Source organism: Poecile atricapillus, chromosome 2 (genome assembly GCF_030490865.1).
Source record: "Poecile atricapillus isolate bPoeAtr1 chromosome 2, bPoeAtr1.hap1, whole genome shotgun sequence".
NCBI classification, from domain to species: Eukaryota; Metazoa; Chordata; class Aves; order Passeriformes; family Paridae; genus Poecile; species Poecile atricapillus.
In genome coordinates, this window is record NC_081250.1 from 98,283,666 (window position 1) to 98,307,366 (window position 23,701).

Sequence of the window (23,701 nt, forward strand, 5' to 3'; positions counted from 1 at the left end):
TATCCATGGAGGAAGCAGTAAGTGAAAGGAAGACTCAGAAATGGTTTAATCTTTTTTCTATTTTAGAAGACTATCCAGAAACCAAAGGGAAATAAAGCTATGACCATAATGCAGAAATAAGCATTATATACTATGCAACAGGATTAAGTATATTGTTTCTTGATATTCCAGTATCCCTTGTGATAACAAAAATTCTCTGACTCCAGAGGAGGAATCCTTTCTATTATTAATAGTAGTTTGCATCTCCTGAAGGTTTTAATAATTCACATGAAAGCATGTAGGGTAAAATTGTATACATATCATTTATATCTTTAAAAAAATTAATTTATATATTAATTTATATCTTTAGAAAGAAAAAAAAAGTGAAGTAGCCCTAAGTGACCCTGAGGCTGGCTATACTAGTCACATTGCCAGTTTGCTCTCATTTGCTATCCTTTTCCGTAGCCTATTTCAATCATTTGAAATAAGATTTACAATTCTAGGTGTAAGCAGTCCCACTCATTTAAGAGAAAATAAAAACTCTAGCGTGACAGAAATTCTTGTGAAACAAAAGCATGCCATGTAGAAGTCATTCATATGATGCTGTGAGCAAGAGGGATGATCTCAAAGGTTCCCCCTAAGATGATTCTCTGAGCAGTGTGATTCTTGAGGTGCTCTAGAAGTCTGTTTCTCCCAGTTTTAACAATGGTGCCATGACATCCAGGAAATGAGACAAAATTAAGACCACAAATTGTGAATCTCAGAATATGTAACTTTTAGCCAAATGGGTCACAAAAGACCATGTAAGTACAGAAGAGCCACAAGAAAGAAGCCCCTTTTGTGACAACATTTAACTGCCTTAAAAGCAGCAATTCTGCACTGTTGTCAGGAATCAGCTGTAAGGAACATGAAAAAAAGTAGAAAAAAGGCTTTATCCCCCAAAACTATTCTGCCAACAGAAACTGCAAATATGAGAACACTGTGTATGAAGGACAGGGATGAACCATGTAATCAAGCATTCCCAGATATTTCCCAGGCTGAAGGTCAGTTCTAAGCACAGGGGGAAACAACCCAGAAAAAATATGCTGGTAACAGCAACAATTAGTGTCTTGCAAGAAACGTTTACTTCTTCATGAAGTTTCTCAAAATTTTACATTTGGACTAATACTTTTATTGAAATGATTGCCTACACCATGGTTCATCTAACCATGAGGTATTATATATTTCTCTAAATGTGTGAGTTGCTTCTGTAAAATGAAGTGAAATTTTCCATGCGTGGAGAATTTAACCCCAGGACTGGTATAGCTGACATGGCTCAAAGCTTTTAAAAACTGAGTGTTTATTTCTTTCCACTGAGCATAAAAACCCTAAGTAAAGTGATTTTTTTCTATTAAGTTATACTATGACAAAAGGTGTCAATAATTAAAAGCAGTAATTTAGTACAAGATTTCCTTCACAGAATATTTTACTTTATTATTGCAGGTGGTGGGGTGGCGTGGGGGTGGTAATAAAACTTGCTCAAATTGAAATGCTCTCTGTGAAAGGATGCAGGAAAAAAGGCCATGGTCCACTTTGCTGTGGTGCTATGTATGGTTTTTCCTTTTTTTCTTTTACCATTTTCTCTCCAAGTATCCATTTTAAAGTAAAATCTTATTCAATGTTTCAATTTTTTTTTTAAAACACATGTATATAATAGAACTTGTATAATATTATACAGACTATATACATACTCTACATACTATATATACATACTGTAAACATATGCATTCATAAAAAAGAACAACTTGGAAGCTAGTCACAGATTACAAACAAATGTTACTCTTTCTTTCACTTTTTTGGGTTTTTTTGGCTGCCAATTTTAATAAACTCTAAACAGTTTGGATACTATTTCTTCAGATGAGAACCAGAATTATATACTTACTTTGATTTAGGTCTACTGGGTAATACAAGTGATTACATATCATTGCAATATATTTCAAAGTCTTTTACAGCAACAAGCTGATGTTTCTTCACATCTTTGAAGTTGTATTCAAATCCTTAGGGTTAAATACGGGTAACATAAATATTTGTACATAGAGATGTCGCCATTTACTACCCATAAGGCCAAAAGAAGCTCTGAAGTACTGCTTTAAATATAAGTTACAGTAACTTCATTCCTCCAAGAATGTTTTGTTTGATCACAAACTTTCATAATATTTCACCCATATTTTTATACACTCAAGTCTGTAGTATTGACACTCATTCCTCAGCCACTGCACTTGGAAAAAACATATTGTATAATCAGATTATGCACGCAGAGAAGGGACAACAGCTTTCCCAGAGAGTCTCAAAAAGAACTAAGTATTAAGAAGAAGCTAAACCAATCATAACCCAACCAAATTCTGTAGCTGTGGCTTTTGAGACAGTTTGCTTGGCTAACTCCCCTTTGAGATTTGATTATCACTTTTTACTAGGCTATGATCAATGAAAAAAAGGCAAAATAAACTTCCTAGGTAATTAGGATAACTATGAAGTTTTAGATCCTTTCAGAGTAAATTACTTACAAACAGGCTTACAAAACCTAGTGTAAAATTCTGAGTTAAACAAGTAGACAAGTCCCCTAAATTCTAATCTAATTTCAGTGATTCTGTGTGAAGATTGGTATTGTCCGTGGAATATATTGTCTGAATTATTATTAGGAAAAACAGGTTATGAATCAGAATATTAACAAAAACTTCAATTGAGAACAGATTCAGAGTGTATTTAAAATAAGGCAAGGGAAAATTAATACAAAATAATTCCTATCAGTTATGCTATGGTACAGTCTAATAGGTATCTTCTGAATAGCATAGATTTCTCTAGAACCAGAGTAACCTGTTTTTCAAACTCGAAACAGGTAATAGCTTCAGAATAGTAGGGTTCTCATTAGTTAATACTAGTTCACTATACCGACACACTGTATTTTTTAATGCTTATAGCTAAAGATATGAGTGAACACTTCCTGTGATTTATGGAAAAAAAATGGAAAAAAATATAGACATCTTGTTCTGCAAGCACAACAAAATTTGTTCTTAATAACATTAAAATGGTATACTGTTGTTATTTTTTTTTTGTTGTTTGGTTTGTTTTTCAGCAGTTCCACTGCTACGACTAAAAATAACCGAGTGCATGAGTCTTCCTCCTGTTTACACAAAAACCAGAGTAAGTTAATTTCAGTGAGTGTTTAGAATGACAAACATTTTTTAACCCACATTGAAATGAGCTGCAGTGCTAACAGGATCATTCACTTTACTAGGAACAACTAGGGTAAGCAGGTAGATTCTTACACCACTCAGCTTAGTTACAAGAGAACCAGTAGTCAGTCACAATAGAGACTTTCAAAAACTCAGCTTGATCGAAGTTGTCAGCATGTTATTACAGGATATGAGCTCAGCCAGTGCACACATGTCTTGCTTATACTTACAGGCAGCCCTTTAACACAACACAGAGGAGTGTCATGGAAATCCTTGCATGGATTTCCTCTGAACTTTTCAGAAAGAGGGGAGACTATAGAAATGTAGGGAAATAATACCCAAGGTACACATCATCCATAAGCTTGGATCTGCCTTTGAGTATATAAGTCATAATTGGTCTTAGAAGTTTTTACGAGCATTAAAGACAGATGGAAGTTTAAAGTCAAAGAAGACAAGAAAACTAGAAACATCTTATTCAGTTGGTGATTTTCATCCAGGGTATTAGTTAAGCAACTTAAGCTATATGAAACACAAATATTTGCAAATAAATAAGCTTATAGCACACAATTAGGACAAAAGACCATTGAATCATGTCCAATTCTCAAGGGTTAAATTCCTTTCCTAGCTATTGATAATATTAGCATTCTACTATATCTTGTTTCATCTGCTTATATTCAAAAGTCAAATTCACCTCATTGTGGGAGCCACTGTAGTTTCTTATTGCATAAAATCAACTACTCCCAAACACAACTGAGGACTTCATATATCTGTGGGATTTTTATCACATTTTTAGACTGGGCTATAGGTCAGGTCAGCTGGACTTCTTTCAGCCTCAAAAGGAAGTTAAAAAAAGGAAACTGAAGACAAATTAACCATTCTGAGAAGCGCTTTACTGAACAAGAATTAGGTCAGATGCAGTGCTAAAACATGTTCATCCAAACAGTAGAGGTAACTCAAATGTATAGAGAAGCTTCATTATTTAGACAAAATCATCATAAGTTTATTTTCTAGAGTTTGTACCTCAATTCTATGTTACTCATTTGCAAAGTGACCTTGAATGGGATAGCTTCACTTTCATTTACAGGTTTGTTTTTTTTTAACTAACAAAACCCACTGAGTTGGGGGGCTTGTGATTTGTTTTTTCTTTTTTTTGTGTGCGTGTGTGTGGTATTTTTTTTCTTTATTTTATTTTCAATAAAACATAAATATGCAATGGCATATCTCAGAAAAAGTTTCATTTCTAATCCTTGCTTACTCTGAGAAATTCTTCAGGTTTTTAAAAATCTTGACAGTATTTTAAAACCATATGCTTTATGATATGAGAGATCAAGAATTGTCTTGTTAGAGTTGAAATCATTTATGATGCTTTCGTATTCAAAACATGACCTATTTTTAAAGAAAATTTCATAACACTGGGAGTAGGGAAAATTAATCACAAATATCTGATGATTTGTTTCAGACTAAGATATAAAACATTCCAATGCTTATTAGGACACAAAAAAATTTTTCTTCAAAACACTACTCAGAGTCTAGAAACAGTGATTTTCCCACATAAGTAGACAATTAAGAACATTCATGAATATTTTGTTTTCTCTGGGTCAGAGCATATCCTTTTGGCTGGTTCAACTACTCTGATATAGTTGTGTCAGAATTAACAATTCTGTTGTTGTGGAGATGTTTTTGGTTTTATCAGAACAGTTTTCAAAGCTGTATCATCTATAATTAATTATTTTAACAATGTTCTTTACAAAAATATTGCTATTTGGACATTTATAGGTAATTATTCCTATTTTTCCCTAACCGGTATAGTATTTTAACACCATCCTATGTCTTTCAACAGCTCAAGGACTGTGATTTAATGTTTGTGTGATTTAATGGGGTCCCGTGATGACCCCAACAAAGGAATAACCCACATTGTGATTTTAACCTGGATTCCACTTTTACTAGAGTGATCAAATAAAATAAATCACAGAGTATCATCTGTTGTTTCCTAGATGCCACTTAAACACATAGAGAAGCAGGACTATTCATTCTCTCAGTGCTCTCTCACTGTAGGCCAATATGTAGTCCCACTAAAAGAGAAGAATTTATTTGAATAATTGGTGACTACTCAGTGTGGCAGAAGGGAAGTTATCATCCCTTTTACAAAAATGGACACCTACAAAAGTTATGGAGAAACATCCAAGATAACTAAAAATACATTTAAAAAAATACTTAAAACAATAGGAGCTTTCATTCCTCCAGTAATGTGTTGATGTTAAATAAGAATGGGCTTGGTAAAAAACCTAGTCTTATTTAACCCAATGTAAATCAGACCTAGATTACTTAATTAGCATGAGCAGAGAATCAAACTGCTCAGGAAGGATCATTTTCATAATGAACCAGTCAATTAAAGATCATAATATGGACTAAGAAAGAGTAGGAGTGAATAGATTAGGTGAGCCATTGGAACTGGCTTCCCTAAGAAGTTGTGGATGTCCCATCCCCAGGAATGTTGGCCAGGTTGGATGGAGCCTTAAGCAACCCGCTGTACTGGGAGGCTCCACGTCCATGGTGATGGACTAGATGAACCTTAAGGTTCCTTCCAACCCAAACCTTTCTAGGAATCTATGATTCCATGAATATCAAATTTGTACACTTCAAATGGTTCCAATATCTACCCCTCTTGTGTTAACAGTAATTTAAGCCTGCTCATTAACATCTCCTTTAGCACATTCATTTTCAAGTGATTTATTTTTCAGATTTACCTGAGGTTGCCATTAGTATTTTATATTTAAGGTGAAAGAGTGGCCTCAGTTAAAATCTGGCTACATGCAAATACACAAGAAAACATCCTCAGATATCTAATTTCACATTTTTCAATTTCAATTTTTTGTAGGTGTCTGTGGAAGTGACCAGTTCTATTAATGATACCTAATATATTTTGGAAATTCATTTTTCTTCATTATATTATGCAAAGAACTGCTTTCAGAAACACAAAAGTAAATTTTTTAACAACACAGGAAATCTAAACCAAAAACTAGGAGTCTAGCTATACAATTATTTATAGCAGTCTGCTTCATAAAATGTTTGTGTGACTCAGTGAGAACAAATACAAACAAAATGCAGCTATCTGGAGAGTCAGTACGAAGCCCATTAGTACAATTTGCTATATCTGCTTATTAAACTCATGAACATTGCTTTTGAAATTTGACCTTAGTTCTCATTGTTGAAGGATCATCCACAATGTCTCACACTATCTCTGACAATTCCCTTTAAAATAATGACAGACTGAATATATTTGTCAAGTATCAAAAAATCATAGTATCAAAAAAATATGTTTCATTGCATTAGAATAACACCATACAGCTAAAAACACATTTTTCTTATCCCATCTTCAGCTATTTTCTGAAGGAAGTTAGGATTATACAAGTAACTATTGAGTTGCATAATTTATGAAAATAGAAACGCTGTGAAAACACTGCTTTCCAACAAAAAAATGTGGTATGAACTTCTGCAAACTCATAACAATATTTTCATGACACTTATATCCATAATACCACACCCACGAAAAGGTACCAAAGTTTTACTAGTTTATGCCATTACATATGCATTTCACAAAGTAATTTAAAAAAGGTTTTCAGTAGTAAAACTCTAATCTGTGAAATTTCTGGATTTATACTAATTTCTAATCAAAACTAAGAAGCAACTTTTTAACAAACTGTCACTTAGAAAATTTTACAAACTTACCTGGTTATAGTAAGTAAAAATTCTATTACACTTGAAACACAAATTATGTTTGATGGTATTTTAGAAGTAGCAAAATACATGAAGAGAAGAATCAAGGTAGACATAACTTAGCCACATACTTCAAATACTCTGATCTTCAGGACTTTTGCTGGGCATTTCAGACTGTTTTCCTCCTTTCCATCAGCATGTTAGTAACTCATACTTTGTCCCTCAAGAGATTTATAGAAATGAAACATTAAACCCACAAGCTTAAGACCCCTTACCCTCTCAGTTTGCTGGGCTTCTCTTGCTTCTCAGTGTAACAGACACATGTGTAAACAACAGAATTTCCTGCATCCTTTTCTCATCTGCACTGTACTGGGACTTGGCCAATTGGATTATTTACAGCATTAAGGCCACTCCACAGAAACTTGAAAAAGATTCTCATTGGTCAGGCATTATCAAAACTAAAACCACATTTTTAAGTACAAGTCACTTATACAAAACAAAACTTTCTGTCATACTGTTTGTCAGTAATCATTATTTGTTCAGTTTTGATTTTTCCCTCCTTTTCTAAACTGAAGATTGTGATCCCAGTCCCCCAGAAATTATGTATAAAATGAAATTAGCTATTTGAATCACAGTACTTAAGCACAGGTCCTAGTACTCATACAAATTGGTTGGATTCTTATGCCACTACCTGCTCCTGCCATCCCTCCTGAGTTTTAAATAGCCTAAAATAAGACTAGTTTTTCACTCAGCTGGATGATATAACCTTGAAAATACTTGTACTTTCATAATTAGCTCTGCAATTAGCCAGGGGCTCTTGGAAGTTATTATGAAAAAACTAGAATATTCTAGATTATCAGAGAGGTGAAAGACCAAGGCAAAGAAAGTTCGTAAAAACCACCCAAAACTTTGAAAAGCTCTTTTTGCATTAAAATTTACAGTTACATATTAAAATATAAGGTAAGAAATATTTCTTTCTGGAATACAAACTCCAACATTTTTGTAACCAACATGACAAAGCATGACACCAGTGTCCCAAGCCTGATATCAGAGGCTACCTAATTGGCAGGTCCTCAAGGCATACTTACATAGTTAGACAGAGCTGGGATGATTTGCCATAGCTGTGAAAAGCCAAACATTTCTCATTAAAAAAAAAAACCCTCATAATGTACAGAATACTGACAACTCCCGTGTCACAATCTCAGACTGAGAAGCCAGATTTCCTTTAGCTTTAAGGGACATATCTCTACTTCCCTGCTAATATCCCAACACTTTTAGCAGCATTATAGCAGGTAGTCTTTCCATCAGGAATATTAGCTATAGTTGCATGACCCTTCTGTTGTCTGACAGTAAGACTTTCAAATTTAGTTTTTTTAAAATATTTTAGGGAAATGAACTAGCACATCCTCCCACTCTTCTATGACTCATAAAATCTTTTCCACTGCCAGGAGACAAAAGACATTGTCTCCCAAAAGACGTAAGTAAAATAGGTGAAAAAAATCTCTCTATACATTTCTGTTAAAAACCCAAACCAAGCAAAAGCCACAAAGCAAAGGAAAAAAAAACAAAATCCAAGGCAAAAAAATATGACTCCACATAAAACAATCCCAAACTGAAGCATAAAAACCCAAACTAAACCTAACACCACAACAAAACAAAACCACAAGTCTGCATCATATTAAAAACACACACACACAAAAAAAACCCAGCCCAACAAAACCCAAATCCAAACAATAAAATAAGGCAACAGCTACTTCATGCATCTTGCATGGCTCTTTAGCAACTAAATAGACCCCATCTCCCACTAGAACACTCTCTGGCTACATTCCATTACCCCTACTGAGGGAAATTACTTCACATTTTAAGAAATCAAATTATATACACATCATAACTTAAGCTTCTAACAACTCACATTTGAACCCATTCATGAGATTTCCCATTCATTTTTCACCATTCTTCACTTGCTATGATCTCTGAGTGCATCCAAGAAGGCTGTTCTATTGCCCATATTCAAAAAAATTTGTGGTTTCTAAAGAAATTGATGCACATTTTTTTTGTCTGAAAGGAAGTGAAGAAACTTGGTCATGCAAGTGAAGATATGTAATGGAGAATTTATCATTCAAAAATAAATAAGCACAAAGGAAAAAAGTGTCATTACAGCATGTGAAGGAACTAGTACTCCTGGAAGTGTTATTTGATTACCTTTAGGGAAGGAAAACTGTATGCTTTCAAGAAAAAAAGGCACAAAAAATAATTATGTATAATGGACCAATAGTAAATAGTAAAGCTATAAACCCCCCTCAGCTTCTATTCTGTTGCATTCTGTTGTAATCAGCAATTCTTGGAGGAATCTTGATTTTATACCATTGTTAAAAATGCATCCAAATTTAACTAAAAAAATTACAGTAAAATTGGGAAGTAACCATGCTATTTTTGTATCTTTATTTGCAAATATAGTCTTGGTTTTTAGTCTCATTTGACCATTTACCTTGATGCTGTGTCACTGCAATAACTGCAGAACAGATGTTGCCAGTATGCAAGTTTGCTAACTCATCACCTCCACATACGGAGTTGAATTGTCTTCCTAGAAGACTCCATGTATGTAAACAATTCTTAGTTCATACTAAGAACATTCATATATGCTCACGAAGAGAATGATGAGCAACTCTGGTCATTATTTTTGTAAGAATATTGTACTGAGAAAATATGATAAAGCCTATAGACAGCATTAATAATCTAGAACATACGTTTCCATGTATGGCCTTAGTTGTCAATCGTGCTGTTGCACTCTTGATTAGGGTGGGATAGACTCCCTTCAATTTGAGTCCATTTGAACTTTGGCAGCACGCCTGACCTGCTTATTCCAAGATCCACAGAGAAATATTAAGAAAACATTAAAGCCAAATTCTGAATTTTTAAATGTCAAGACTCATCCCTTTGGGGGATCACAAAGGAAGAGACCTGATCCTTTTCAGGATCAATGAGCCAGTGAAGAAGATTAAATAATTTGTCTCAGAGGAAAGTTAGAGCAAGTCTTTCTCAAAACATGGAAGTTTACAATATTTACTGTATTGATGCAATTTCCTTAGCAGATATAAGAAATTATCATTCAAGCCAAAAACAATAAAGCACTTCAAATACAAATGGCAATAAACCAGAACATTCCAACAATTGAAATTGGAAAATGGAGAGGGATATGAAGTACTAAAATTGTAACCTTTTGAAACTGGGCTTCCTTAAGTATTTTTAAAAAACCACATATATATGCCAGTTATTTTTTATTAATAGAAGTAATTTTTAATCTTATTATTTCATAATATTTCACACAATTTCCTACAAATGAAACAATAAACATCACATTTAATTTGAATATAAGGAGGTCATTATATTTATTTGAATATAAGGAGGTCACCCTTTACTGTACCTCAAGCCAGTCATGCTGCCTTAGGTAATAGAGACACATAAAAGACAACTTGACGTAGAAGGTAACTTCAAGGCAAGAAGGAGAAAATAGAGGCGAAAAGTCATATAATTTTGAATCCCATCTCTACAGAGCAGTAGGAAAGCCCAAACAATATATATAACAAAAAACTTATAAAACAAAAAAAACCAAACCTGTAAAGATATAAATAGTTACAGAAGAGATAAATCAATTAAACTAAATGACCAAAAATTGAGACTCCACCAAATCTCATGCACAGTGTAGGAAAACATACTATGGTTCCATTTGATAGACAGACTAGGAAAAAGGCACAGGGTAATTATTTCCTAGAATATCTCTAAAATTAGAAATGCAATAAAGGGATAACATTCTCCTCCCATTTTCTTTTAACTTCTAACATATTCTAAACAAGTGATCTTTGCTTTCACAAAGTTTAGGTTGTGTATGTATTGAGGGGAGCCCTATAGGGATGGCTTCTGTCAGAACTTGTCAGAAACTTCACCCAGAGCCAAGATGGACCCAATGCTGGCTAGGGCTGAGCCCACCTGTGATAGTAGCAGTGCTTCTGGGATAACGCGGTTCAAGGGAAAAAACCCCACCCTGCACAACAGCAATTTGCACCTGAAGAGAGGAATGAGAATAAGTGAAACAAGCCCTGCAGACACCAAGGTCAGTAGAAGGAGGGAGAGGAGGCGCTCTGATCACTAAATCAGAGTCTCCCCTGAAATCTGTGGCATAGACCATGGTGATGAGCAAGGTGTGCCCCAGAAGCTCGCCAAGGTCCACGGTGGACCACAGATCCAGCTCTAGGCTGTGGAGGATCCAATGCTGGAGTAGGTGGATGTGTGAAGGAGGCTGGACACTGTGAAAAGCCTGAACTGGGGCAGGTTTCTGGCAGGACCTGTGGCCTTGCAGAGAGAGAAGCACATGCTGGAGGAGATTTGCTAATAGGACTTGTGACTCCCCAGAGGACCCACACTGGAGAGCCTGTTCCTGAAGGACTGCACCCCGTAGAAAGGACTGACAATGGAGCAATTTGTCAAGAACTACAGGTCATGGGAAGGACTCATGCTGGAGAACTTCATGGAGGTTGGTCTTCCTTTTGAGGGCCCCCATATTGAAGATAGACAAGAGTGTGAGGAGTCCTCCTCCTGAGAAGGAAGGAACAGCAGATATAATGCATGGTGAACTGACAACAGCCCCCATTGCATGTCTCTCTGTGCTACCTGGGGGAAGAATTCAACAATAAAGTTAATCCTGAGAAGAAGAGAGGGGTGGGGGTGTCACTTCTTATTACCCTATTCTGATTTGGTTGGTAAGAAATTAAAATAATTTCCCTAACACTCTTTTACCTGGTGGTAACTGCTGAGTGATCTCTCCCTGTCCTTAACTCATGAGCCTTTCATTGTATCTGCTGTCCCCTGTTCAGTTGAAAAGGAAACGAAAAATTGGCTTCGGTTGGCGCCTAGTGTCCTGCCAGAGTCAATCAACATGCAGGCAAGATTTCATCAATAAAACTATGCATGTAACGCTTCACTCCAAGCTAAGTAATTTTAAAACAGATGATAAAACTTAAAAGCAACACCTAACAGCAATGACTTAAAAAAAAAAAATAAAAAAATCTTAGTTTTAGTTCAGCACAGTGGTAAAGCATAACAGGAAGAAGCTTATTTAGGACTAATACTTTGCTCAGCTTGTTAGTTTTCAGTTATGACTTTGCCTGTGCAAGTTATTTTGATTCACAAGTGTACACAGTGTTAGCATATAAATGTAGATAATTCATCTTGTACAGATCTATGCTGCTGATTGAACTTCTTTGCTTATTAGAAGTGAAACAGGAAATAACTGTATTACATTTGATGTGCTAGCCTATTAATACTTTTCAGCACATTTTGTGGTAGCAAACATGTGGTAAGCAAAGTTGTGGTGAAATTACTTACATGCTTAAAGATCCTTGATAAATATAAGCTTCACTTTCTGTTGCTCATTACACTCTAGTGAAAATTAATGTATAGCACCTGAAAATTGATTGCTTACTATATATAATTATACTTCAAAAAGTTTGGTAGAGCTACTACTGATTCTCAAAAATATTAGTAGAGCAGGTTATAAAAATAGGCTCTAAATTTGAAGATTCCTCTTCACTGCAAGTTATTTCCACATTATACCAGAATTTCGGTGATTTCTGGTTAAGAAAAAAAATAAAATCAAGACTACCCACTTCAGTTATTTTGTCTGTTTGTAAATTTATTCCAGGTGTCTTCTGACCAACTGATTGTTGTTTTTTCAAGAGCATGTAGGGATAGGGCAAGGGGCAATGGCTTGAAACTGAAGGAAAGTCAATTTAGACTAGATATAAGAAAGAGGTTTTTTTGGGTTTTTTTTAATACTGAGAGTGATGAAACACTGGAACAGAGTGCCTGGCGTGATAGTGGATGCCTTCTCACTGGAACATTTAAGATCAGCTTGGGTGGACCTCTGAGTCAATTGATCTAGCTGAAGATATCCCTTCTCATTGTGAGGGGAAGGTTAGGCTAGATGGCCTTTAAATGTCCCTTCCAAACCAAACTACCCTATGACTTTTAAAAGAAGTTATGGAACTTGCAAGAGTATGACACTCTAGCAGTTTCAAGATGAGAAATAGAAGTAAAAAGGAAAAAACAATTGATCTCCTTTTGTGATATACATATTATTTTCTACTGAATGCCTACATAACGTTTACGCTTTCCATACCTTATAAATAACTTAGCAAAATAGTTTCTAAGTAAAGTCTCAATAAAAATATCATTACAAATTTCTGGTACATCTGATGAAAAATTCATAATTTATATTTATGGCTACAGTTTAATGTCAAAGTCATGTAATGTTGAAATAACAGCAACATAATTTAGAAGAATTTAAAAATAAATAAAATTAAGAATAAATTGAGAATTTTCTTCTTTTTAATGAAAGAGAAAAAATTGCTTCTAGTCTGATATTTCGATATGAAAAACTAAAAGGAATTACATCAAAAGATATGGTTATTCCTGCTCTTCAGTGTAACATGAGAGTAAGGAGAGGTCACCTTGCCAAATCCTTTATTAACTGCACGCAGGTGTGATGCTGCTATGGTGTCTAGATTTGTCCACAAATGCACTGATTAGAAAGACTTGCATAGGTGGGTAGAAAGAAGGCACAGATGATTGAAAGCAATTTTCACAGAATCATTTTTCAGTTCCCCACCTTCAAACCCCAAAATATGATTTTGAATAAATCATACTGATCAGCACATTCTTATAAAAGAAATCAAGTGACTTCTACATATATTTCTGATGAAAAATACAAAAGGTCCAACACACAAATAAAAATTATGAAGCCTCATAGTTTTAGGGGAAATGTATTTCTTGATGAATCTTCTATATGCTTAGGCTTTGCAATTTTTCCTCCTCAGATATTAATTATATAACAAACGTGGTTTTGTTTTTTTTCTGAAAAAGTTGACAAATACTGCAATGAGATGTACAAGAAGCATATGTATCTTCAAGCGTCCTGTTGGGAAGGGTGCAGGATGAGATGCTATGCTGCATCCTTAGAATGTGAGTAATATTAATAAGTACAGCATTAGAAAAACATTTTCTTTCCTCCCTCTCCTATATCTTAAGAATAACAGTGTCTTCCACAAGTATACCCCCAGCTCTACAGAAGGGATTGTAACAGCAGCATGATCTGACCATACCTGAAGCAAGAAAGATGTCTAAATTAGTACTACTGCCTATCCCATTCTGGGGGAAAAAAAAAAAAAAAAAGTATTTTTTCACTGTAGATGAACATTCATCATTTTCCTATCTAATCTAAAAGTAGTTATTCCTTTTACTAGGATAGCATTACTGCTGGCAGTCAATATTCAAACATCAACAGTCACTGCCACAAAAACCTTAATCACCCCAAAACAGTTACTGAGTTAAAAAGTAGTGGTTTACTCACTTTTACATGAAACATTATCTCTCTGTCTTTAAGGCTGCCATTTTCAATAACGAAAATGTCTTGTATCTTCAGCACTTTAAGAGACAAAATTTGGCAAGATGGAATCATGTATGTTATTAATAAAAAGAATGTTTTTATTTAAGTTTAACTATCTGGACTTCATCTGTATCTATTTCAGAAAAGAAGCTTTAATAATTAGGTCTTTGAATCATCAGATTATAAATAACATCCGAAGAAAGATGTGTTTCTGATTTTTCCTGTAGTCCAAAATGAAGACAAACATCAGCAGCACAGAGATGGTGAAAATTAGTGTCTTAGTACTACTTTTGGGTAAACAGCAGTTAAAGAAGCCATGAAAAGCAAGAACATATTTCAGATCTTTCTATACATTCCTGTAATTATCTTGATTAGGCCAGTTGTCCTTACCCAGGATTAAATGGAAATTTGAACCCAGAACACATTTGAATGTAGAAAGTCAAGCATCTGCCCATTTTTTTTTTTGTTTTGGGTAGGATCAGTGTAATTTTGGTTGGTTTGGTTTGCAAGACTCTTCTTGCAAACTTTTACTCTATTTCTTGTTATCCTATATTTTATTGTAAGAAAAATTAACCACAGCTTCAAAGAAATCATGATTAATCACCTAAGACTATTGTATGCAACATAAGAGAGTATGTTCTACATATATATAAAATATATATGTTCTATATCAATGAAAAAAAAGATACACATCTACTTCCAACAGTATTACTGAAGAACATTGGGAAAATAAAAAAAAAAAAAATGGTCTGGGCAGAGTGTCAGGCAGATGTCTTGAATTAAAGTTGTGGTGCAAATCACTTTCAGTTATGACAGCAGGAACTGTGTTTGTGGATGTACTCGTATGTCGCAAATAGGCTGCATGAATTGAAGGGCTTGTAAAAGAGAGCTGACATTCATCTAAAGACCTTTTTTTTTTTTTTTTTTGATAATTTAAAATACCTTCTTTTTAAAAGTACAATTAACAGTTTTTCTGGTTCTTTCCATAGTGTCAAAGCCTTAATTACAAAGGCTTACTAATATTCAATGTTTGCCAGTCAGCAATGGTCTAACAGCTGAAAGCCCATGATAATGAAGGACACATCTGAGGGTCAAGATTGCCACAAATGTCATGCCCCTAAGATAGCCTATGCTTTTTGGAGTACATATATTCTAAAAAAACTCTTCCACATAATCCTTCAGGAATGAGGAGCCCCTTGGTAGATGGAGCTATTCTAACTATATTCTTGAGAGCCCTAAAGTTAACACATATCCAAGGGACTGCTCTGGGTTAGCCTGAAAAGTATATCCATTTCACAGGAAAGATTACTACTGAATTGACTGAATTTTATTTTGAATGGTTATGTTCAATGGGAATATATCAATGAGAAACCTGAGTCCACTTTAAACTTTGTTATTTCATATTGTGACTAATTCTATGGCTATGTTGTTGTACAGTTTTTTTTACAGAAATGGAATAGCACATTGCTTATTACCTGTGCTCTGGTTTTGTCAGGGACTTAAGTATCTTCATCATTCCTAAACAAATACAAAGGCATATGTATATATATTAAAATATATTTACTCTCTCTCTTAACACCTTATTATAAAGTTTAACTTCTTCACACTTGTCAACAATTTAGCAAACTAGTCACAATTTTGTACTGCTTCAGATTATCCTCTCTCTAATGTATTATGCTTAATCTAATTCTCCCTTTCTATTCTTAGTGACTTTCCATCATACTTAAGCACAGGAATGCCCAGCAGAAGTGAAAGGATGAACTCTCCCAATATCCAAGATCCTGTCATAGATAAGCCAAAGAAATACATTCTGTACTGTTTAACTTGACCTAAGTTGATGGCTAGCATTTCTTTCGAATGAGACGAAAAGGGCAGAGCAAAAGAGACAGAATAAAAACTATTCTGTGGAAACTTCATTCATTAATGCAATTCAGACAGATAATGTGAGCAAGGTTAAATATAAAATGTTAGTAACTTAATCCCTCACTCAAATATATGTGACAATTAAATGAAGATGTGAATAATATATGGAAATTGTGTGTGCAGGAGCAGAAACTAAAGACAATCAACCATATTTATGTATTAAAATATCTGTAAGTAAGGATCCCTTCACTCTTACAGCAGCATCTTTGCATGTAATGTAGCAAAAATAGTTTTGTCTAACAGTGTAAGTATACAGTCAGAAATTGTTCTTTGGTGAGGATTTTCCATTCCTTGTTCTGTTAAGTCTCCACTCCATTCATTGCCTACATTTGAGAGACATAATTTCCTAACACAAAAGGAGTTCTGTTCTCTACCCCTCTTAATTTAGCTATGAGGACTCGGCTTTAATAATCACTAAAAACTGTGTTGTTAATGAAAAACATGCTTAAAAAATATGAATTTGCAAGAAGAAGAAATATGCAGGCCAATTTAGATATCAAATTAGAAACAGAAACTGTCTATAAACTAATATAAGATTAACTCAAGAATACTTAGATTACTGATAAAATTATTTTTATATGTTGGTGGTGCCTAACATCTGCCTATCACAGTGATAAGCCTTGAACCTCTTAGATTCTTGAGTTCTACTGTTCTACAAGCAGAGACTGAAAGCTAAGGCCTGCTTATACCTGAACAGGTGATCAGGTTTTCACCTGTCAGAGTTGGGCTAAGGCCAACATCATTGTGATTGATTGTCTTAACCAAGTATCACTTTGTCTTGCGTTAGAAATCTAAGTTATAAGTAAAGTTTTCCACGTAATATAGCCTTGAAAAATGTAGTAATAAATATTAATTACAAAAAGTCTTACAGAAATGCTTCAGAAGATTTGTAATCATATCTGTACATCTAGAGATTTTTATCCAGAAAGATCAAAGGTTCTGTATAAAAAGGTTGCTTGTGATATATCTCTAAAGACTAAGAAATATTCAATATACAGCTTCTATTCTGCACTTTGCTGCTCAATTGTTTGTTTTCTTTCTCTCTGCTCACTCTCCAAGAGAGCTAATAAAGACAAAAACATTGTAAGAAAGGAAATCACAAGCAGTTTTTAAACCAAAAAACTCCAACATTATCCTTTTCTGGTATTTTGATATATTATTGCATTATAACAATATAGTTTACTACAATGAAAAGATTTAGTGACAATTTATTTCATCTTTTTTTTGGTAAAGCAGACAAATTGAAATGTAGACAGTATTGTGAAGGAATTACAGGATCAAGTAAAATGGAAATTATCTTGTAGCTTCTCACACAAAACAAAAAACTTTTCAAGAAAGTGATAATTTTATCTAATGTATATGATGTTTAGAAAAGCAATTATAATTCTGCTTTCTGAACACCGGAGATAATAACATTTTTCTTAAGAAAAAAAAAATCAACAATGCTGCTTTCTGTTAAATTTGTCAGCATTTGCTTTTATTCCTCTGGCAATAAAGAATGCAAGTGGTAAAAGTTTGCCTTTGGCTAAGTATATCTGTTGGCAGCCCTGAATGGGCTGTCAACAGTCCCATGACTAAATGAACAGATTTAAGAAATAAAACATTTCTTTTCCCATTTTTTTTATATACACATGTTTTCTATGTTTATGTGGGTTTTTTTGTTGGTTTTTTTTTTTTTATCTCTGGCTGATTTGAACCACTGAGGTCAGCCCGAAGAAGTTAAATCTGCTAGTTTAACTTATGTGTGGTTTTGACCTAGTCTTTATTCACAATTAAATGCAGTGTTCTTCTATGTATGTTAAGACAAAATTATCTGTTCACTATAGAAAAAGACCCTAAACTCATGTGTATGACTGTGGGCATATTTTTTTTTAAATTAATGTTATAGTCAGGCTACAAAGTATTTTAATTTATACTAAAATATACATTAGACAGCAAGGTGATATTCACTGAAAAATGAGGTGAAACCTACTGCCTGCTGATTATCATTCCTGAATGTTGTGTGTATAAACAAAAGGAAAATATATAAGATTATAAGGCAGAGATAACACAAATTAATAAAAAAATATTCATAAATCTGAAACTAGGCTTTCATAGTCAAGAAAACATGCAGGAAATAATAAAATCACTTCATCTTTGACATGACTTTTTTCCCTCCTTATTAGTTTTAGCAAGCGCTAGATTCCAATAGGAGATGTGATCTCAGCTTACTTAAAATCCCCTAAATGCTTTTGGCTTTAAACTGTCCTTTATGTAAACTGAGATCTGGCTAACAAATAATAAATTCTGCTTTAGAAATCTAAATTAAATTGTTATTAATTATTATTGTCTTTAGTTATTGATTTTTCCAGTTTCAGCATCATGTATAATTAGAACGAGGAAGGGCAATGAAGTATGTGAAGGGTAAGTATTTCCTGTGAAGTGTGGCTGGGGGAGCTGAGGTCGTTTGTTGGAGAAAAGGAGGCTCAGGGGAGATTTTATCCCTTTCTACAACTGCCTTGAGCTGGGGGTTGGTTGCTTTTCCCAATAAAGAAGTGACAGGACCAGAGGAAATGACCTCAAGTTGCGCCAGGGGAGGTTTAGATTGGGTATTAAGGAAAAAATTATTCACTGAAAGGGTGGTCAGGCACTGGAATAGGCTGCCATGCAAGTGGTGCAATCACCAGCCCTGGATGTCTTCAAACGGCGTATGGAGATGTCAAAGTATCAATAACCCTTGAGGGCTCCTTCCAACTCAGGGTATTCTGTCATTCTATCTTGCACCTGAGGATATGGTGTAGTGGTGAACAGAGTGTTGTCAGGTTTTTGGTAGGATTTGATGATCTTAGAGATATTATATAACTTCATAAATTCTAATTTTATCGGATCTGAAAGACTATTGTCTTCCACAGCTTGAAATTCTGAGCAATATGGGAAAATACAGGTTTAATTAGCAAGCAGGATAGAGAAAACTATCTATCTAAAAAAGATAGATATCTTAAAACTAAACTATTCAGGATAGAGAAACTGGAAAAACTGCTTTCAGTAGATTATAATGTCGTGGAGGTCTGATTGTCATGTTGATGGAGAACACCTGCTTTAGTGTTAGCTTTTACTGCATTTCCTGCTGTGGGTCTCTCTGGGCAGCTGTGAGGAGACTCAGCCAACTGAAGAGCTTTTCTGTTAGGGAAAAAATGCCAAAGGTGCCTGGCTTGCACTAGAGCTCTAGATTTCTCCACAAGGATGGAAAATTACTCTATTCCAATCCTCTTCCAGTCAATTAATACATCCCCCTTTGTTTTCTCTGACTTGTGCAATATTTAGAAGAAACCAAGGAGATACACAACAAAATTTCCCTTCCTAAAGCCCATTCCATGTTTTTTTCATAAAGGGCTGAGCACACAGTTAATTTGTACTTGTGTAGTTTACTAGCATGCAACATTTAATGAGAGTTATGTATGACTAAAATAAAATATTTTTTGTGCCAGAGGAAGACTAGTTTAAACTGAATCAGAAAGAACACAGATAGAAACCTTTTAACTCCTAACTGAAGCTAAAAGGTAGAAAATATTATGATCATGCTAATGTTTTATGCAACAAAGGAATTACTGTCAACCAGTGCCAGCAACTGAAACTAGAAAACAAGTGATGAGAGCTTGTTCCTACTTTACCTACGTATTGCATTTTTAATGTTTGAAGACACTGAACAATTTTGTATTTTTAATAAATATTCTGATGAGGTGTCCTGTTCAAGTGCTCATCAAAGCCCTGTTAAATGTATAATCACTTGAAAACATGATGGAAGATCTTGGGAGAGGCAACATATCTTCAAAAAGCTTGCCCAAAAAGATTACTATTCTTTCCAACAATATGAAAATGTCTATCACAAAATATTAATTACCTGTGAAAATAGTTTCTTACTCAAAATTTATGCATTTATAGATTTTATAAATCTCTTACCTAATATATATGATGTGTCAGTTGCCATACTAACACAGAAACAAATTGAGGGTCATAAAAGTCAACAGAATACAACTAAGAAAGAAAATAGGTTATCTTAATATTAAGCAGGATAAGATTGCAAGCAGGCTTTCTTTATATGTTTCCTGAAGTGCACTACAACTAAGGTTAAAAGCTCTTCTGGTATTTCTTTTGTTTTTTCTGTGAGCACATAATCATATTTAGCTCTAATTTTTTTCTGCTAATAATATTAATATTCTACAAGAAGAAGCAATGGAGAACTTTAATAGATATAGCTAATAAAGACATTTAACAAGTATTTATGTTATCTATATAAAATTTTGCTGAAATCAAGATAATCTTTGCTTCGATAAAATCTTCCACATATACTGTGACACAAATAATTTGAAAGCTTGCAAAACTGAACTGCATTGAGTAATGGAAATAACTAGAATTTTTGAGAATAATTTTGTATTTATATTGTTGTTTATTGAATATTTTAAATAACTATTTTCCTATCAATTTATCTTTATATTTTTTTTCTGATCTGACCAAACATTCTCTATTAAATATTAAATACTTGCTTCTGAAAAAATAATTGTACTGCTTAATTTTTTTTTTTTTTAAGTCCAATAAGGTATGAAACCATATTTTTGGATTTTGGCTAAGAAATCCTGCTTATAGTTACACTAACATGACAGCTTTTGTCACCATGGCAAAATACAAAGAGAAAATGTTGTAAATGGAAAATTGTTTTATTTCTCAATTAAACTGACTCAGCAGAACTAATGTTCTGGGACAAATCAGGACATATGCCAACATTTCTGTCCATGTGAAAAACATCTGTCACCTTCTGAAGGCTGGACTTGAACATATTGGTACTTTAAGATGTTTCTTGCTCAATTATATGGCTACATTCTGTAAGGGACGTTCATGGATATTTTGAAACAAATTGTGTTTCAAATTGACTCTACGTGGCTCCTGCATGGGAAAAGATTACATCAGCTCCTATATCAGTTATTCCAACAATTTTTATAGTTAAGTTAAGAGAGTCCTGATTGGAGCTGACCAGTGAATCTGAGACAATGGTACAGCCACTTCAGTTTAAGAACAACTTGTTTTAAACAGAGGATACCGAGGAAATTTTGATCAACAATTAAGTAACTTGATAAATTATTTATCCATAATTGTGTTTACCAGACTCAAAACTTAGTAACAAACAATGTTTTTCTATTCTGTGGAACACATTGTACCTCATACATTGTGAATCAGACTATGGTATCAAAACTCACTGTTACTGCATGAGCATATAAAACATTTGTGCTGTCAAAATAAGCTTAAACATAATATCATTAATAAGCCAGGAATACTGCCTAGCTCATTTCCAGAAATGAACACTGTGAGCAGACACTGAAGTGTGAAGATGAACAAAACTGTTCAAGGAATTACACCCAGTCTGAACCTGCCACGAGACCAGGACAATATTGAATTTTTCTCCAATTCACTTCTTATTGGATATTTTAAAACAAATTAATGAAAACCAAAACTGTATTACAGAAATCAACTTACTTGCATACAGGAATTTAAAAAGATATTCTTGGTATTTGTTACCTTTGACAATTACCTTTCATTTATCAAACCTTGATACTTGGTCATGACTTCATACTTGCATTCAGAGACATGAAATTCCAAGCTAGACTTTGAATAGATTATAGTCATTTGATGCATCCAGTGTCTTAAAAATTTATATTATGTTCTTTTGCCCTTTTTTTCCCCCCATCTTTGACTTTTTGTTTCACTGCCTTCTTGGCTTCTATACCAGTACTTTTCTCACAGTAACTTTTCTCATTAGTAGCTGTGTGACTCTCTGCTGCAGGGTTCAGCTGTCCCTGGTTTCTACAGCCCCTCTGCCTGACCTTGGCTCTGGTTCACTGAGAAAATTCTTGTTGAGGTGTGAGAAAGCAGGCGAGCTAAAATAAGCAAGATATGGAAAGTAAAAACAGATGGAAGTGCAACTGTTGGAGCAGCGACAGCTAACAGCTCCACAGCTCTAAAGTACGGAGTAAAACTGCAAGACCTTCCCCTCCTGCTAGCTCCAGGGAACTGGAAGACAATAACCCAGCAGCAGCAACAGAAGCAGCAGCAGGGCAGGTCGGCCCGTTTGGAGAAGCCTGGCCCTTCCCCAAAAAACTGGTCCAAGAGGACTCAGCTGTTTGCAGAGGGGTTGCAAACACCTTACCTAGGAGCTTACTACTTCTAGCCTGTTGTCACATGTGTTCTCCAACAAAAAAATCCCTCAGCTGTATCTTGCTGGAGTCTCAGGATGAAAGCTGTCCAACTGAAGTGATGGAAGAGGGTTTTATGGTATCTAAGAAAGGATGCTGAGGCTATTGTGCAGCTCGCAAAACTTTTTCCTGTCCTATGAGACATTGAACTCAAAAGCTATTATTTTCTGGAAATTTCTAACAATCAAATGAAAAAATATAAAGCAGAAATTTAGAAAGGAGAAAATGAGAGCACTAAATGTCCTTATGTAGCCATCTCAAAATTCTAAGTTGGTGACTGAAAAAGTAAAGATATTTTATAAAAATTCAAGGTAATACAATTTTTAGAATTTAAGCCCTCTTTTCTCTGCACCCATGACACATTTATTGAAGACAAAACTTTTGCATCAACAGTTTTGTTGCTGACATGCATTCTCAGTGAAAAAACATTTTACTGAAACACATTTCTATCTATTTGGATTTGGTGTGGATGTTCCATTAAAATAAAGAGGACTAAGGCATGCTAGCCATAGAACACTGAATTTTTTAAAAGCTACCTAACATTACTGTGGAAAAATCCACACAGAAACTAATTTTCAGTTACTGGCACCTATGTTCTCAATGTAAGCAGCAAATAAAAGTACATCTAAATTAGCATGAAGTGATTCATACCATTCTAATGAAATCCTGTTAAGAAATTCCAGCAGATAGGTGGAAACATAAGATTCTCAGAGTATCTAAATTCTTGCAAATTAATGTTAGCATACTGCTTCCCATTCTTGAAACTAAGACCATAAAACAGTGACTGTGACTTCTCACAAGGAAAGTCTCTGGCATAGCAGGTTATTAAAGTCTGTATTTTAAATCCTACTTCAGATTTTCCATGGAGCACCCATCTCTCACATTTTCCTTGATGTTCATGAATATTTTAAATTCATCCATATGATATTATGAGGTTTAATGATAAAACTACACTTATAAAGACAGATGTTATTACAAATACAAAAAAAAAAAAAAAGTTAAACTGTACTTTATAAACAATGGTATTGTGGAAAATGTAATACCTGGGATAAAAGAATGACAGAAATAAAAAAAATCCCTTTTTCATATAATGTGTCGACTTCTTCCACATTCCCCTTTCACTATGTAAATTCTTAAACTCCTTAATAGTGTTTTTCAAATTGACATTGGTTTAATGCATGGAAAATCTATAGATCATATATAAT

At 34.3% G+C, this 23,701-nt stretch overlaps 1 protein-coding gene across 1 annotated transcript in view; it reads right to left on the reverse strand.

The window, feature by feature from the left end:
- The window catches only part of CCDC102B (coiled-coil domain containing 102B), a 136,611-nt gene extending 129,350 nt beyond the window's left edge, over positions 1–7,261 (reverse strand). The window contains exon 1 of the mRNA XM_058831864.1: positions 7,184–7,261. The gene's annotated coding sequence lies outside the window, so the exon portion shown is untranslated. The remainder of the gene's footprint in view (positions 1–7,183) is intronic.
- Between the last annotated feature and the right edge of the window lie 16,440 nt (positions 7,262–23,701).